General features: G+C 42.3%; 1 protein-coding gene across 4 annotated transcripts in view; it reads left to right on the top strand.

Annotated features, from left to right (window-relative positions):
- Positions 1-14,142, top strand: part of AFF3 (ALF transcription elongation factor 3) — a 565,725-nt gene that overhangs the window by 23,190 nt on the left and 528,393 nt on the right. The gene's annotated exons all lie outside the window — the stretch shown is intronic.

The following is a 14,142-nucleotide window of genomic DNA, read 5'->3' as shown; positions in this document are numbered from 1 at the left end:
ATTAATCCACTGATTATAGCTCTCATAATCTGATCATTTCACGTCTGAACATTCCTGCATTGTCTTACACGTGAGTTTTCAGGGAACCCCTCATATCCAAATTATAATATCTTCCCAGGCACATCATGTTAAAACTGCTGGTAATCTGGGGCTGAGGAGATAGCTCAGTTGGTAGAGTGCTTGCCTAGCAAGCACTAAGGCCCTGGGTTCAATCCCCAGCACTGCAAAAAAAAAAAAAAAAAAAAAAAAAAAAAAAAAACTGCTGGTAATCAAAGGTGAAATAAAATCTTAAATAGCAGCAGAGGGAAAAGACTTTATCTTCATAGGAACAACAACGGAGCTGACAGCTGACTTTCTAATAGGAACAATAAAAGCCAGAGGACAATAATGTCATATCTTCAAAGAATTAAAAAAAAAGAACCTGTTAACATGGAAATTTAAGCCTAGAGAAAATACTTTCAATTATAAAGGTGTTATGGGGCACAATTTAGTAACAGACCGATCACCACTGAGAAGTCCAAATTTGAGAGTCTTTATTAAGCCGGCCGACTGACTTGTCTCACTCAATGCCCCAAAAATGGCTATTGGGAAAACAGCCCCGACCACAGGTTTGCAGAACTTTTTATACCATAAATCAGTACTTCAATCATAAGTACGTTGCTATGATTACAAACTAACATCATGGGATCTGAAATCATTAGCAGAGGGGGAAGTGGGTCAAAATGACCTTACTTAGGTACAAACTAACATTTTAACAATCACTGTTGACATCACCGTTAACATGGTACATTGTTTAGGAAACTAGGAATCAAAAAGAGAACAATTTTTCATCATACAAGAATTGCCATTTCGTCATTTTGTATTGCCAAACAAGTCACGCTAAGCACTGTTGACGGGTACAGAGGCAGGGCGTTCCCATGGGAGAAGCATTTCCTACCTAACATAGAGTCTCAAGGTAAAATGGAGTCTGTTTAGTCATTGCCCACATAGCCTGGCCTATAACATTTCCATGGAGTCAAATATGTCAACCCGTCACAAAGGTAAAATGATATTTCCATGCTAAAAGAAGTAGAGAAAAATTTTCAGCAGTAGAAACACAGTAAATACTAAATGGTATTCTTCAAGGAGAAGAAAAATTATCCTAAATGGAAGTTCAGAGGTATAAGAATGAATGAAGGACCAGCAAAATGCTAATGTAAATTAGCTGTATAAAACAATGTTGTCTTTTGGTTTTCAATACACAGAGAACTAAATACAGAACAACACTCATATATAAATTAGGACAGGGATAAAGAGAATGCTCTAATTTCCTTTCATTTTCCTGGAAGAGAATAAAACTAACACTAGATTTTTTTTTTAACTCAAGAATGTGTGCATTTTATTATCCAGGTCAAAAAATAAATAATACAAACCATATAAGTTTGAAGCTAGTAGAAGAGGAGGAACATAGAATAATGAAAGCATACTCATATAATCCAAACAAGAGCAAAACAAAAACAGAAAAAGGAACAGAACACAGTATAAATAGCTCCTAGCAAACGGTAGATACAAAACTCAATAGAGATGTAATTATGTTAAATGTAAATGCATTAGGTGCTTCAATTAACAGGCAAATTTTGTCAACAGCTATATGTTTACAAGCAATGAATATAAGGATATAGAAAGGGTAAAAGTAGAAGTAGGGAAAATATTTTTTCTATAAGCACTAACCCAAGGAAAATTAATGTAGTTGTATCTATATGAAAGAGTAAAAAAAATTTTTTTTGGTGGTTCTGGGGATTGAACCCAGGGCCTTGTGCATGTTAGGAAAGTACTCAACCAACTGAGGTATATCTCCAGTCAAGAGTAAAATTTTAAAGCAAAAAAATCATTAGAAATTAAGAGGGACAACTCATTATTATAACAAAAACAATTTGCAATTGATATAATTATTCTAAATGTATGCACCTAATAATATGATTTCAAATATGTAAAGAAAAACCTTAAAAATTATAAGAAGAGATTGTTAAAATCTTCAGTCACAGTGAGATGTGTTTATAAACCTCTTAGAAATGATAAAACTTGTAGATATAATATCAGGAAGCATGAAAAGTTTTTTAAAAACCTGGTTAGAAAATGATACGCGAGCATATAAGGAACACCATTCCAACAACAGAATGCACATAATTTTAAGCATGCATGGAAAATTGGCTATATGTGGTACCACAGAAGGTGTCTCAACAAATTTCAAAATATCAAAATAATAGATCAAAGTATATTCTGTGGTTACAAGCAATTGAGCTACAAGACATTATGAAAAAGGAAGCAAGAAAATCCTAAGTGTTTGGAAATTAAGAAATATATTAATAAATAATTAATGTGTCATGGAAGGATCACAGTGGAAATTAAAAAATACTATACTTTGGACTACATGGTGATCAGAATTTGTAGAATTCAGCCAAATTGTCCCCCAGAGGAAAATGTATATCAGTAAATGTATCCATTAGAAAAGAAAGAAGAACAAATATCAATGAAACTAGCATCCAACTCGAGAAATTAGGAAAAGCACAGCCAGTCAAAACCAAACACATTGGAATGAAAGGAATGGTAATGAGGAGATCAGAAATTAACAAAGCAGAAAACAAAAATACCATACACGTTAGTGATCAGACAAGACAAGAGGTGGTTCTTTGAACATACTAACAAGGTAGAGAAAGTCCTATTAAGACTGAGCAAAACAAAAAGAGACAGAGTGCCCTAGGTTGGATCTGGGGTGTCACTCCAAGGCCCATATATAGCACCAGCCCACTGGGTGGCTCCACCTACTGGGCAGTGGTAGAACCTTAGGAGGCGAATCCTATTGGGAGGAAGTTAGATCATTGGGGGTGTGTCCTTGAAGGGCAGATTGGGCCCGCCTCTTCCTTTCTGACTTTCATGAAGTGTGAAACTCTGTTGAACCACACCTGTCCATCCATGATCTTCTACATTACCAAGCTCCCAAACAAGAGGCAAGCAACCATAGAAACTTCCAAAATGATGAGTCAAAATAAATCCTCTTTTAAGTTATTTCAGATATTTTGCGATAGTGACAAGTATTTTGTGATGGTGACAGCAAGCTGGCTAACACAGATGGAGAAAAGCCATAAATAAGAAATGTAAGGAATAGAAATAGGGATAACTAACTACAGATCCTAACACACTAAAGGGATTGTGAGTGAATATAACTTTAGGCAATTATCTTGAAAAATATGAAGACTTGGATACATTTCTGGAAAAATAAAACCAAAATGGATAGAAAATAGACTTCAAACTATTGAAAAATTGAATCCATAATTTAAATTTTTCCTTCAAAGAAAACTCCAGTCTCAGATGACTTTAGTGATAAATACTATTATTTCTATAAAGAAATATTTCCAATATTATGCAAATTCTTTTTTTTTTTTTTTAAACTGGGGCTTGAACACAGGGTTGCTTTACCACTGAGCTATATCTCCAGTCCATTTTGTTTTTCTTGGGGGGACAGGGTCTTGCTAAGTTGCTGAGACTGGCCTCCAACTTGCCATCCTCCTGCCTCAGCTTCCTGAGTAGCTGGCATTACAGGCCTCCATCATTGTGCCTGACTAAAATTGCTTGTAAGTAGGAAAATTGTGCTCACTTATAAGACCAAGCTCAGGCATGATCATTGGTATAACTGTCGCTTTTAAAAAGGCAAATTGAACCTACCAATAAATATAAGAGCAGTGCCTTATCATCAAGTGATATCTATCCCATGAACACAAGGCTGGCTTAACTTATGAAAATTAATCAGTGTAATTCATTGCATTAACCATTAATAGAAAAATGGAGACACACAGTACAATCATTTCAAGAGACCACAGAAAACATTTTATAAATTTTAGCATCAGTTCACTATTTCAAAAGAGCAAATAAATAGATGTAAGTTTAACAAACCTGCAATAGATGGGAAATTTCCTAATCTGAAAAAGGGTCTTTGAAAAAAAAATCCCTATGGTTTTAATGGCCACTGTCACTACTTCTATTCAATATTGTATGTGCAATTGTAGCTGGTATGTTAATAAAATAAAATAATATAAATGGAATTGTAAGGATTACAAAGAAATAGCTGTCACTCACAGATGATTATTGAGTCCTTGCAAATATAGAAAATAAAAATGAACTTCCAGATAAATCATCAGAAAGAATGGGTCAACTTAATCAAAATCCGAGGGAGAAATGAAATCTGAAAAATGTTCTAGATCTCTTTGCAATGAACTCTTAAGCATTATTGAGATAAATAAAAGGAAATTTAAATAAACAGAGATATATCATGTTCAGATATCGGATGACTCAACATTGTTAACAAAGTGATCTACCTATTCAGTTAAAATGCTAACTGGCGGGCTGGGGAGATAGCTCTGTTGGTAAAGTGCTTGCTGAACAAGCACAGGGCCCTGGGTTCGATCCCCACTACTGCAAAAAAAAAAAAAAAAAAAAAAAAAAAAAAAAAAAATGCTAACTGGCTTGTACACACGACAAATATACCAATGGAAATGAAAGGGTCACAGAGCAAGGATGTCATGCCCTGGCCACCCCCGGGCCATGGCCTCCTGATTGGATCAGTATCTGAGGTAGGGCGAGTTGCTGGAAATTTTTTACCAGGTGATTCAATCTGCAGTTTGAAAACCACTTCCCCCTACACGTGGACTCGCACATATGAGTTCCTAAATTTTGATGCATAACACAGTTTTTAAATTTTCTTTGTTATTTTACATGGCTGGGGATTGAACCCAGGGCTTTGTGCAGGCTGCGCAAGGGCTCTGCCACTGAGCCACAGCTTGACCCCAGGGTTTTTTGTTTTGTTTGTTTGTTTTAATTGAAAGCTGATTAGGAAGATGGAGAATTGTATTACATCATACTGCAAAACTTTCCACAATCCTATTTGAATACTTCTGTCTTTCTCCCCAAATCCTAGTCCTCGAAAGCTGCTACTCCTTCCCTTCCTGTCCTCTCTGGCAACCGGGCCAAGCCCTTCCTTCTTCCCACGCTTATTGATATATGATTTATATATGTGTGTATGTATTTAATTTTGTCCAGCCGTTTCCCCTTTCCTCAGTGTCCCTCCCCTACATCTCTACCATCACCTTGCTTATCAAACAAAAGTCACTCGGAAGAGGTGTCCTAAAAGGGGGAGGGAAAACTGGAAAGTACAGGAGACGGGCCAGCCCTCCCCACACAGCTGGAGTTGCCTTCCTGAGTGTCTGTTATGAACTTGACCGGGAAAGAAAAGAACCTTTTCCTTAGGAAATGAACCCCAGTACGGGGGCTCTCGTGATGCTGCGCTCCAGGACACGAGCAGCCTGTCCTCGTGGTGCCAGGCTCTACAAAGCCAGCACCACTCTGCCTACGAAGAGGTTTCCAAGAACCAAACGCCACCAGGGCTGCCGACGACTTCCCGAGCAGGGCGGGCGTCAGGTGCCACAGCCTGCACTTTAGAAGGGTCCTGACTCCATGGGAAGCTCTGCTGGCAGCGATTTGAAGCTCTTCGCAATGTCCGAACAGAATGCTCCACGTTCTCTTTTTGCAAATGAGGTGGTGGCCCCGGGAGAGAAGGGCTTTATCGACTTGCTGGATTTTACTACAGAAGCAGAACCTCCAGGTTGAGTACTCGGTGAAATACTTTCTCTGGCTTCTCAGAAGCCATTTCCTCTTCTCGACTCTCGGTTGCCCCTCTGGGTCTGGCGGCTGGGTGTTCGCTTGCTGTTTTACTGAGTCTCTGATGTTTTGTCTCCTGCTCACTTAAAATGCTTGTACACCACCAAAGCAAGGTTCTTCGCCACCTGGCCTCAATCTCTCGTCCTGGCTTTGGCTCCTTTTCCTCTGCCTCATTTTTGACCCTGCACTTGGCTTCTAGGAGCCCCACATAGAGACTTCTCTGTGAGGGGCACGTGACCCACTGCTCCTGGCCTCTGCACTCCGTCCATGTTTTTCCTTCCGCCTGGAATGCTCCTCCCCAGCTGCCACGACACCTCGTTTGGGCTTTTGTACCATTAGACTCAACCCAAGTGTTAGCTTCTGTATTAAGCCACTGGAGAAGGGCTCAGTGTCACCTACCCACCCTGGCTTCTCCATCAAAAAGCTGGGAACCCACTAATGGTATACAGTTTGTTCTTCTCTCCCATCTTCCCCAAATCCCTTCTTTTAGATAAGTTGGTTCTTGACTTAGAATACAAGTCAGCCATTCTTTCTAGAAAGAGCTCCCCAAGAGCCTGCATCCGTCATCACAGTCTTAACCACATTAGAGCATAATTATGTCTGACCTCCACAAGACCACATCTGTTTTGCTTATGGTGTTGACCTCAGTGCCTCGCAAAGTTCAGAGCACATAACTGACTCAATAACTGTTAAATTCAAGGATGAGTGAGTGGATGAAGATGTATTTGCACAATCCTCTGACTGCAGGTCTTTTGATTTAAAATTCCTCTTCCCATCTCTTTTCTAAGCCCACTGCTTAACACATACAAGGTGCTTCACGATATGTGTTCAGGAAATCGATATCTGAAATGACTTACGTGATCATTTGAGATTATCCTCTCGGGGCCTGACCCCCAAGACGCAGGCTTGGGAATGCATCCCCCATAACTTCAGTCCCGACTTGAGGTTGTATTCTTCAAGGGATGACAGCATGGGAATCTGGGCTGAGACTCACTCAGGTCCAAGAGGATGTGTTTTCCTTTATGTTGTAATAAACCTCATATTGTTGCCTAGAGAGTGAGAGAAAGCAATGCTAAATTCATAAAATTGTAACTGTCGGTGCCAAGTGTATAGAATTATAATAAGCATCACAGGAGAGGTGGAGCTTTGGAAAAGCACAGAACTCTCCCTGGAAAGTTCTGCTCTTGTTATTTATGTAGGGCTGGCTGTGGGGCCTGGAATTTTCCTCAGGACCCCTACTGTCTCACTCTCACCTCTCCCCGGGAGCCTGGGCTCTCTCACTTTCTGCCTCCCATTGAGCAGTTTCTTCCTGGAGAACCAACAGGCAGCAAAGTGGGGGAATCTTTCTCTCCAGGAGTTTCCTCCCTCCCTATCTTAAGATGGGCAGTTTCCTTCTTGTGACCAGCTTCAGTTTCTGTCTGAAGCTCCCTTCTTCTAAGAAACTAAGAAGTAGGGGTTTCTCATTCCCATGCTAATGTGCTCCTTTTAAGAGACTGGTTCCCCTTCTCTGTACAGTATTCCCAGGGGACCAGGGACTTCTCCCCTGCTGACGAAGTGACGAAGTGACAAAGGAAATCACACAAGCCCACAAGACTCAATGTATAGAGAACCAAGAGAGTTCAGTGAGACTGAACTCTAACACTGAGTACTAACTGCAGGCTAGTGGTGGACTAGAAAGGTACAGAGAAGTCAATTTGCAATCCATAAACATAGGAATGTTGTTCTGGCCAGACCTGAATTCTTTAAAAATGAAATACTAAATCTCTTGAGAGAATGAGCTCTCTAACACTAGAATTGTTCATGTGAAATCAAAACACACCAGGACTAATGTAGCAGGAATTTCTGCATTGGGTAGGAAGTTAGCTAGAAAGAGCCTTTATGGTTTCTCTTGACTTTCAAGTGTCTGCAATTTTATTATAGGGTTCTAACACTGTGAGGCAGCTTATATTTCAAAATGCAGTACTTAATTAGTTGTTTTCCTAAACTCCTTCTGAAGTAAATCAGCTTCATACAGTGGTAATTAGTTTATTGGTAGAAACAATGACAAAGTCTGAAACATGCATATTTTTGAATGTGGCAAGGACACAAGAAAGGCCGACTGTTTTTATTCCTGCACTATTTTCCATAAGTGAGATCTTTTGGTATCCCTGTGAGGATGTAATAGTGACTTAACTCAGTTAATAAATAATGTGAAAATGAAGAAACAATTAATAATATGGAATATTCCAAAAATGCTGGAGCCAGATTAATCAGTCTTCAGACAACTAAGCATGAGTTTCTTATTAATTGACAGTCTTACAATTGGAGTGAACCCAGAAGCCAAGATTATTTTTAAGGAAGTATTCATAGGCTTTTGTAAGTCACAATTGATTCCTTGGCAGGGCCACCTCTGCTGGACACAGCTGGGACATCTGGTAGACCTGGCTGTATGTGGCAATGTGTAGGGTGCACTCAGGGGACTGTGGCTTCTCTTATCAGTTAGCTGTGATGATCAAAACGTGACAACAGTGGCTTAGACAAATAGGGTCTTGTTTTGCTTCAAAACATACAATCTAGGTAGGTGGCCCAAACATGGCGTAATTGGGTGAAGACATCGCCCAGGACCAGCCTCCGTTTGATTTTAGATCTGCAACCATGAGTCTGTGCTTATGTTCTCAAGGTCCACAAGGACTGGTCCACCTCAGGTCTCAAACTGCATTGTGGACAGGAAGAAGGAAGTGACCTTGATGAAGGAGGTGTCCATTCCAGGAGAGCAAGTCATTCTGAGAAATGGCAGCTGGCATCAACAGATCTCTCACTGGCCTGAATGGTGTCACATGCCCAGTTCTTGCTAAGAAAGACTGAAAACTATGGTTATTTCATCTGGGGTTATTACTTCTCCAAACCAGACTTAGGCTTTGTTATTAAGGAGGAGGGCAGATGGAGACTGGACAGGCCACCAGCAGTGTGTACTGGAAACTTATCTGTCTCCAACCCCTGATGAGGTTGACTCTGCTCTCTGTTTCTTCCTTTTCTGAACCTCAGGACTCTGAGTTGTGGGAGAAGCCTTCACCTAAAGGACACTATGAGGAGCTTATGCTGCTGCGCTTTACTCATCAATTTTTAACACCTTACCATATACTTTAGAAATGTCTCTTTTTGAGGCTATGGTCCATAGTTGCTCCATTGGCAATTTCAGCATCCCCCAAGGGCTGCCTGGGGACCATCGAATCCATGAATACTCTGGCACCATAAGTAAAGAGCTGGACACCCACAGTTGGCTGTGACTTCTTTCCCACATTGTCCCTCAGAGCCAACCCTGTGAGTCTCCTCCACCAGGACAGTTGCTCTTGCTGTCTGTTAGCACTGAACAGACAACACAGCACTCCGGTTTGAACGGCCCAACACCTTGAGATTTGTTTAAGTGAAAAAAGGAGGTCCTACCTGTAAACAAGGAAAGGTTTATGGCTCTCCTGACGAACTCCAGGGATTCCTGTCTGGCAGCTCTCCGGAAGAACAACTGAACACAGAACTCTCACATTCTAGAACAGTCAGAGGAAAAACTGATGAAGAATATTCGATTTGGCCTTCTCATGTGGCCAAAAAGACACTGAAGCACAGAGAGAGATGAGGAACAGGAGCTCACTCCAGGTGTGGCATGGCAGAACTCTGGGGGCAGGAGGATCTGGGGGAGGAGAACTGCAGAGAGTCTGGAAGACTCTCTCTTGCCTTCCGATTGGGTCTGTATTACATTAACTATTTAAGTACCTGTAAACCTGGGAATGCTCGATGGCAAAGATAATTTAGACAAAATTATTGAGGGGTGGCAAATGGTATTGGGGTTACCGGATCCAATCCCTGATCTGCCATGCTTTGGTTAGTGACACTTCTTGGTTCCTTAGTGAGCTCACTTGCAAAACCCCCACGAAACCTCAAAATTTATGCCATCATACTTTATATGCCCTTGGGAGAAGCAGATGCAGTGGATATTTGGAGCAGGACCACGTAGCTGGTGGTATAGAAATGTTTCCTACTGTTATAGTTATCTCCTATTGTCACCAGTTTCAGAGTCCTTGAACCGGCCAGTAGACATCTTGAACAAGCAAGGCAAAGATCCAGAGGGATGTAGGTTTTAAGTCAGGATGGTTGGTTCTTGTTCCAGTGTGGAAGGATCTTCTTCTCATGCCACAAAAGAATGGAATTATCCCCGAAATATTTCAGCATAGCATGAAATACGTGTGATGGGAGGTCCTTTATCTGTCCTCTTTTCTGAATGGTCTGTCTTTGCTGTCCGTATTTTCATCCTGAGTATGAGTGACTACTTTGCTTTTTCTTTTTAAAGCCACACCAACCAGTCTTTTGTACCAGTTGCATAAGAAATAATAACACCTAAGATAGATCTAGAATTCTTCTGTCCAATCAACTTTTTTTTTCTTAAGTTCTCTTTAATTTGGCAATACCTTAATTCTCTAAACAATGTTATGGTAGTCGACGGCATTTGGAAATTATCTTTGTCTTGTTTGGTACTTGAAGGGCATGAAAAATTTCCCTCCACTTCCTCACCCTCTGCCAGGGGTCATTTTCCCCTCTCTTTTCTCTGCCCTGTTTGCCCTCTGACCCTGACTAACTCTGCTATTTCCACAGACTTCTGAATCTAATTAATGTCTTAGTGGCTATATAAATGAATTATGTAGGCAGAAGGATGTTGGAAACTTTAAGAAAAGTGCATTCCTTAGGGAAAACCTGGTTTTGTTGAAGGGGGAGGGGGGAGGAACACACATTCCCAGGGGGTAGAGTGTCAGGAAAGTGTAAAACCCCAGTAACATACTCACACTCAATAAAGAGCTGTTGCCTGATAAGCAGGCAAAACCTTAGGAACATCTATTTTGACATCCAAGCAATAACCAACCGCCATGGAAGCTGGCTGAGGGGACAGATTGTCCAAATAGGCTGCTATCCCAAATTTGCTTCAGTCACTTAACTGGGGTATAGGCCTCCCTTCCCCTCAGCCTCTCTTTTCCAGCCGGTTTACAACCATTTGCAGGGAGTATGTCCTTAGAGAATCTCTGGAATGACCCCAGCTCCCTGGGCCCCAGAATGTCCTCCAGTGATCCAGGACAGCAGGCAAGCAAGGAGGAGGGGCCAGAGTGCTGAAGTTCTCAGCCAGAGGATACTGTCAGAGAGCCCAAGGCGGAGATGGTCCCTATGCCCCAGGTTTCCATGGAAACATAGGAGGAGTGATGACAGCCAGCACAGCCGCACCATCTGCTCAGGACCTGGTGAATGTTAAAAAAATAGAAAGGCACCTCGGATCCCAGGCTAGAACCATTCAGAGATACCTGCGGAGAGAGGGGAAGGCCTGAGGACGCTAGAGCTCTTGGGTGGACTGAAAATCCACGCTGTCCGGGAGCTGGACATGTTAGCTTGTGATTCAAAGGCAGAAAGCTTGAGTGTTTACCCTAGCGTCCCTAGGTACAGTGACAAACACCCAAGGAGCCTCCGGAAGGAGAAGCAGACTGAGCGGTGTGTCTGTAAGCTTCGCTGGAACAGGAAACAGTGTCCCAACACACAATGCTGGAAGAGAGGGAGCAGGGGCTGACGGGAGCTTGATGATGCTCCCCCCACCTTCCAGCAGGACCACCTGCAGAGCTGGCTTTTGGCCTGACATATTTTTCTAGAGGAATGGCAGGATGAGGGAGAGAGAGAGAGAGAGAGAGAGAGAGAGAGAGAGAGAGAGAGAGAGAGAGAGAGAGAGAGAGAGAGGGAGGGAGAGAAATCCTATCTGGTCATAAAAGCAGCCTCCGAGGTACAGCTGTGTCTTCAGAATAAGGCATGAATTAGTAAAGCCATGTAAGGTTCTTCTCTCAATTCCTATCTACAGGGAGATCTTAGTGAGATGCCACTGATTTGCTCTGGGGTCTACTTAGGAGGCTTCTAGTTCCAGGCTGGCAGAGTATGAGTGGGGCCCTTGCTTGGGGCACTTTTGTACCCCAGATGGAGCAGGATTCAGTTCTTAGTCCTTTTACTTTGTCATTTTAGCCTAAATAAGTAAACAAACCTATTCAGGAAGAAAACAGCACCTGTGACTTAGCTGCCTTCCCCAGCCGCCCCCTCCTGAGCTGGGCGACTTCCCTTGGCTGTCAGCAGTAGGGCTTGCATGTCCCTGGGGAGATAAGTCCCCGAGGTCATCAGGTCTACAGGTTGCACAAAATCTACAGCAGCTTCATGGGAAACACCACTTTTTATTTTTAATCTGGGCAGTGTCTTACTCCTTTAAACACAAAAAGAAAAAAAAAAACAAAAAAAAAACAAAACAAAACAGCTTTTCCATCAGTTATGATGAATACTCTAATCCCAGAAGGTCCAAGCCCCGTTTTTACTTTGTATTAAGGATTTAAAAAATTAGACAACTAGATTAAGTGCTTGCTTTGGTTCGTGCTTCTAGAGACTGGAGGTTACTGGGAAAACCTTCATAAACCAGATAAATAATAATAAAAAGTTCTCTTCATAAAGTCTCTCATGAACTGATCTATCTTTTACTTCTAAAAATCATTAATTTAGAATTATTTCCATCACAGCTTAGGAAATAATGGTATCTACAACTATTACTTGGGTTTCTTCAAAAGTCCCCATTCTCCAAGTGGACAATTTTCCCAAACACATACAATGGAAATAAAAATATTAAAGCAACTATCCCCGTTAAAGGTTCCCAAATAGAAAATAACACTTATTCCTGAAGAAACATTTTAAAAATCACACAGTGAAATTGCTTTAGGCTCAAGTACGCTCATATATTAACACAAGGCTCCAGAGTTTAAACTCAAATATGAATCTACCCATTACTTCATAGCTGTTGTGGAGAGGCCTTTTGTGAAGAAGCCCCTCACTCAGCTTTACTCTCTCCACCCCTGGCCCTTTCCATTTCTGGAACTTCCTATTTATCTCCAGCCTCCTCGGTGGGGGCAAATCTGTATCTTGAGCTTCAGGCCCGGCTTGGGACTCAGAGTACACTTGGTTCTGCTAGTTCTTCAGCAACCCTCCTTTGTATATCAGATGTGGTGGGAAGGGAAGGCAAGCCAGATCTCCGTGAGGGGCAGGAGGTCTCTTTTCTGGAGAAGTTTCCCAGCTGCAGCCAGGAGCCCAAGGAACAGGACACGTTTCTTGTTCAGGCCTTGGAACTGGCAGTTCTTCCAAACAGGGGCTGTTCTCTCGCTCTCTCCTCCACCCTCCACCCCCAGCCTTTGTTCCTGAGAATGCTGTCTCCCTGTGATGTCTAGATCTCACTTTTGCCAGAGCAAACATTTCCAACAAGGCTAAGGAGATATTAGGAAGAGAGGGTTTTTCTCTTTTCTTTTTTTCTCCCCTTCTTTCAAAATATGCTGGAGACTAGGATTTGGGAAGCCAGCCCCCACACCTGTACTTTTTCCTTTGTTCTTTTGTAGATTTGTTACCATCAACTTCAACTATCCAGGGAGGTTTCTAAGGGTGGGAAGTTGTCAGTTTGCAAAATAACAATTCTGTTTTCTTGGACTGTTGATGCAGACTCTGCCTGAATTCAGTGTTTTACATTTTGCACATTAGTTATGGATACGAATAAAGGAAGGAATACTTAAGGGCTCTGGAAAGAAGGGGATGGGGCTAACTAATTTGCAACCCAATCTCAAATATAAAAGAATTTTCTTTGGCCTTTTGCCCTTCTACCTGTGTCCAGAACCGAGTTTGTTAATCCTCCTTTGGAGGCGGGTGAGGTGAAGAAGGTGGGGGTCTGTCGGTTTGACCTTGGAGGGATCCTGTGACTTCCACCCAAGGGTCCAAATTTCTGGCCTCCCCAGATAGTGACTCTTCTTATTCAGAAAAGGAACAAAGGGAAGAAGGGATGGAAGGCCTTCCTGCGGCAGGGAATGTAGGGTTTGGTGGGATTGGCGAGGCCTCTGCTCTGTGCAGCTCTCTCCAGGAATTCTGGGGAATCCTAAGCAATGCTCTCAGAGCTGTGGCCAAGAGGATAGGAGAGTCAGGGTTCCAGGATGGGCCCCCTTTTAGACCAGCAGAGAAGAAGCAGAGTTATAGTTCTGATCTGCAGACCTGACTCTCAGTATGTCTGTGACAGGGAGCAACGTGGGTGGGGAGGAGGTTGGGGGGAACTTCTTTAAAACCAGGGCAGCACTAGTGACAAGGACTTGAATTTTTAGGAGCCAGGATAATACTCTGTCATCATTCCAACGAACAATCTGCCACTCTCCAGACAGGAGAGGCGGCGGGAAGTTTGCAGTGGACACCCAAAAGCCTTTCCTGCAAGAGAAATTAAAGCAGGTTGGTTTCCAGGACCCTCCAGTGGGGGTGGGGGGGGCATGGTGGGACCCCATAGTAGGCCACACTGCAGCTGGGCGCAGGTCTTCCCAGAAGGGCTTTCCTTCCCGCTTCCTCTGTATTTCGCTTAACTTACTGACTCCATAGATTTGAACCGATTTGTTT

This window comes from Sciurus vulgaris (genome assembly GCF_902686455.1).
Source record: "Sciurus vulgaris genome assembly, chromosome: 14".
Classification (NCBI taxonomy): Eukaryota; Metazoa; Chordata; class Mammalia; order Rodentia; family Sciuridae; genus Sciurus; species Sciurus vulgaris.
This window is presented reverse-complemented; position numbering and strand designations above follow the sequence as displayed.